This window comes from Saccostrea cucullata, unplaced genomic scaffold (genome assembly GCF_032062105.1).
Source record: "Saccostrea cucullata isolate Sc308-1 unplaced genomic scaffold, CSIRO_AGI_Scuc_v1 ctg7116, whole genome shotgun sequence".
Taxonomy (NCBI): Eukaryota; Metazoa; Mollusca; class Bivalvia; order Ostreida; family Ostreidae; genus Saccostrea; species Saccostrea cuccullata.
Genome location: NW_026930651.1, coordinates 31039 through 36046, shown reverse-complemented (window position 1 = coordinate 36046; position 5008 = coordinate 31039). Strand labels below are relative to the sequence as shown.

At 33.1% G+C, this 5008-nt stretch overlaps 1 pseudogene; it reads right to left on the bottom strand.

Moving 5' to 3' along the window:
* Window positions 1-2940: 2940 nt before the first annotated feature.
* LOC134229455 (uncharacterized) lies at window positions 2941-4003 on the bottom strand (annotated as a pseudogene).
* Window positions 4004-5008: the final 1005 nt, after the last annotated feature.

Sequence of the window (5008 nt, the reverse complement as noted above, 5' to 3'; positions counted from 1 at the left end):
TACCATTTAAATTATCAATGAACATTGCCCAAGTTTCCAAATCAGCCCTTGCTTTTTTTATTCAATCTAATGTAAAATTTTGAATTACTTACACCACATATCAAGTTTATTAATCGACGAAGGAATGTTCGCCCTGTAACCACCACAGAGCATGCAAAATTTAAAAGACCTATAATGGATTGCATGTCTTTTAATGTGACCTTTTTGCACTTCCTAAACAAGTGTAGTTTTTCCTGGATTTCTTTTTATTTTATCCACTGGATGACGGCTTTCCATTTTCTCAGAATCTAACCCAATTTCATATATGATAATGTTGGTTGTAGGTGCTTGGGTTTTTTTTCATTTTAAGGAAAGGATTGCAAGGGTCCGTGAAAAAATTCTGCCCAATGAATTTTTCTCATTTTTACATATAATGTTCCTAATGTCAATGATACCATTATATCAAAGCATCAAGCATGGTCATCAGGCTTATAAGGAAGTTATGGTTGCCATGGTAACCGCCATTTTTTAATCTTTTGATATTTATGAGGTGAATGTTTATAATGCCATACACGCAACAAAATTGAAGCAAATTAAATATTTTCCAGCAGATATTCAATAATATGCTTTGTATTTATTGAAAATAAAAATTGTTTCGGAAACTATTGATAAATGTAGTAACGACGTTGTTTTGGGGGGAAGTATTCTTTGTAAATTTGCAGCAAAATTTTCACCTCAATAGCAGTTTTTAACGTCTAGACAAAAAAATATCCAATGAATTTTCCCAGAACTAATATATGCTGTACTAGTCATTATAAGTGACTTATGGTTAAAATTTGAAGTTAGGTAATCAGATTAATTTTGAAGCTACACGCATTTCAGTACCCCCCCCCCCTTTTTTTTTAGAATTGTAAAAGATTTCACAGATTTTCAGATGATGGTTTGTTGTTGGAGCTTAAATATGCATAATCCTTTTAAAGACAAAAAAGGTCATATGTATAGATAAATAAATATTACATTATAAACCAGTGCACAGTCCTCAAAGGCCTTATACTTCATGCTTTAGAACACTCAGCGATGTTTCTTCTTAGTGGCCTCTGATGGGGGGGGGGGGGTTCCGACATCTGAACAAATAGCATTGAATGATAAGAAGTTATTTTGTAAAACTTGTAACTGCATTAATTTTTTTTCAAATAAATGTATTCATCCATAAATAATAATTGGCCAAATTATAGTAATTCTAATTATTTACATTTATTTACAAATAGTTTTCCTTCCGATTCTTTTCAAGTAAGTACTACATGTACTTCATTTTCTCCTGTACATGGATGATCGCTATCTCCATTGTGACGTCATAATGACACAATTGACGTCAAAACTATAGATCTACTGTTTTGATTCAAAAATAATCATTGATTGAAATAACTTTCTGTTGCTTTATGATAAATGCTGGAGTAAAACATCTATGTTTATGTGATTAAAAAAAAAAACATTTTTCAAATGTATTCCCATAAGCATGATGAGTTCACATTTCTTTTATTTATTTATGTACATATCTTCCCTGGTATTCTTTCAGAAGAAGTGTGTTGCTTTTCAATTCGACGCATATTTAACATTTTATAACAATCGTTTAGAAAATATGTGCGACGATGATTGCATGCATGTTTACACGGTCGATGTCACTCCGGAAAATGCTAAAGATCTTATAGTAGAAAACAAAATCTTCTGCGATATATTTTTAAAGCTATGTCTTCTAGGCGTAAGTGGTCTTCGCCGGCGTAACATGTTTATCAAAATCGCCTTCGTTCATCAATATTTATACATGTATCTAGTAAACCACGCCGTCTAATTCTTTTATCGGAAATTATCTATACATGTATAGATGTAGATCCTATGATAAACAACAATTTTAAATAAAATTCTAATTTTAAAATGAAGATATAAACCTGAAGATATAAATCAAATTTATTATTAATGAAATAGGTTTCAATGTTCAGAGATATACAATAGATAGACGTGTCAAATCGTAAAACATGCAGGATAGATAAAAAATAAGGTCAACTCTCACCAACACGCTCAGTGCATCGTAACAATCTTTAATATCTTATTCTTTCTCTACTTTAGAAAAATAAACTCCTTTTGTCATGAGCGCAAACAGATGACGCTCCTTATTCCGGAAATAGTTACAGCAAACATTTTCTTTTTATTCACCAAATGACGTGATCACGTGACGCCTTGCAATCGCGTCCTTAATTGGTACCCCAATTGCCTTACACAGGAATAAGAAACTAGCAAGATCATTTGAAAATCTAATTGAATTTGGGGGAACAACAAAGAAAAAATCATCTAAAATGTGAGACATACCTGAAGCATGAAAGACATTCACCTTGACCCATTGTAAAGCTTTACTAAATGACTCAAAAATTTGACAACTGCTGCTGGCACCCATCGGCAAACACCTATCATAAGAAAACTTACCTTCCCAAGTAAATACTAGCAAATGATAATCAGACGGGTGAATTGGGATAATGCAAAATGCAACTTCAATGTCAGCCTTTGCCATTGAGCAACTACGACCAAAAGTTTTAACCAGATCAACTACCTCATATATTGAATCATACTGCACAGCTGAATTTATTTAGGTATGTTTGAATTAATCGACTGATTGTTCGGAAAAGAAAGGTCATGTATCACCCTAAATTTTCCAGTATTGCCTTTAGGGACAAGACCATGTGGAGAAACAACAAAATAATCAAACGGTTTGTTTGGGAAAGGACCAGCAATCCGCCTTTTGTTTAAACCAGTTTTTATGTAGCTATCAATAATATCTGTATGTTCTATGTGGATTTATGGGTTTGAGGGGTACATGGTGGGGGATCAGATGTACATCCTAATTTAAAACCATAAGTGAAGCTATTAATCAGGTATGAGGAGAGCTCACTGTGGTTATTGATTAAAAATCTACTTAATTTTTTTGGGTTGACTGGAGATGGTAGCTGGTTGGAAGGGAGATTGGGATTAAGTTGTTGTATTTGTACTTTGTTTTTGTTGTTTCCGTACTCTACAATTGACTCTTGCATGTGACATGGAGCATAATTGACACTTGTGGATGAAATGACAGGGGTTATATGAACAAGGTTCACCATTGTTGAATGCATAACCGAATTTAGTTGATCTGCTGCCTGCATGTGTACCAAAGGGCTGCGGGATTGAAAATTGCTTGAGGCAGCCTTGACCCTTAACTCTTCTACAGAATTTTGCCAAGGTAAATCTGATGTTTCTCTTAACATGCGAAAGTTTTCATCATAGACCCTCCATGCCTTATCCCCTTACATCTTATTCATTTCCCTGATAAAAAAGAAGTACTTTAATAAATGGGGAGATTGTTCTGGAAACTTTTCAATGTAAATGGCCATATATATATATCAAAAAGGCATCTGTCTATTGCTGTATGGACAGTGGAGCTTTGGGTTTTGAGGAACCTTGTTGTACAGTTACAGACCCTGTTGAAATCTTTAAGGATATTGGTTCCTCTCGCTGTTGCAACAAAATGCTTAAATCTATGAATTGGTTTGCCCAGATTTTGGTTTTCATCCTTAATTGTGTTGCAGCACCAAGAGGAATACCATCAAAAATCGGAATAACATTCTTAATTTTTTGACGTTGCTGGCTCACCTGAGTTTTTTTTTGTAGTAGTAATGCATTAACTAGCTAGGTTTGCAATCACCTCTTGAAAAAACACCTTTACAAAACTTTACTTGCGAAGTAAACTAAAGGTGCTCCAGAAAGCAAGGTCATCTTTGTATTAACTTTACAGAAAGAAAAAAGTGAAAAGGTAACTTTTTCTACACGAAAAGATGATTAAATATAACCATTCACGTTTAATGCCATATTTAAGTTCATTAAATATACATATTTTGTAAAAGTCTTATTTAAATGCTGACTATTGTTTAATATTGTTTACTGAATGCTCATTTCTCATTGGCTTTCTTTTGGCCACGACCACATATACAACCCCAACCATTAGTATATGTTCCTCTCATACAATGTGTTCCCGCTCTACTACGAAACACGGGAAAAAATATTATCTGCACCAGGATTGCCTACAACTCTCTGGATTGGACGACATAGATTTTTCATATGTACATTGATATTAATGATATATTATTCAATAATATAACAATGGGAAAAATTGGCATATTGATAATTTTCATTTTCTAAACGAAAATGACATAAAATATTCTGTATTTTGGCTTTTCATCATATGATGAGTCAGATATACAGCACAAACAATCTCCACATATGATCTTGAATATAAACATTATATTGAGCTATCTTTGACTTTTGTTTTCCTTTAAACATTCAGATTCATGTGAGACTGCGACAAAATAAAAAACAAAAAGAGATGACAAGTAAAAATTTAACATTTCTGCTTATGAAATGGAGGTCCAATTTCACGTTAAAATATAATACCGGTACAATATTATTTATATTAATGGTGCATGTACATATATATAAAATAAACTTTGCAGTTTGAATTGAATACAAAATTAAAAAAAAAACATACATAAAAGGTTATTTCATTAGCGCTTATATACAGGCTAATAAAATCTTCAAATTGTAATGCAAAATTATGCATTTTACATATTCACAAACACAAAAAATGATGAAAAATTTATTAGAATTTATGTGAGGGTGCAGTTTGCAAAATGCATGAGATCAAGCATGAGTCCTGCTTTACTCAGTGAGCTTGTCTGTGCCTGACTTAGTTTAGATTATGTTTTTATGTCTGTGGTATATGTTAGTGTGTATGTGTATGTGTCCAGCTTCACACATGTTCATGTATGTGCTCGACTTCACACACCTTGGAAAATATGTAATAAGTTGTGGTAGATGCTTGTGTGTTTGCATATGTGTCCAGCTTCACACATTTTCATGTATGTGCTAAACGTCACACGTAATAGGTTGTGGCAGATGCATGTTTGCATGTATCCAGCTATACGCATTTTCATGTGTGTGCTCGAATTAT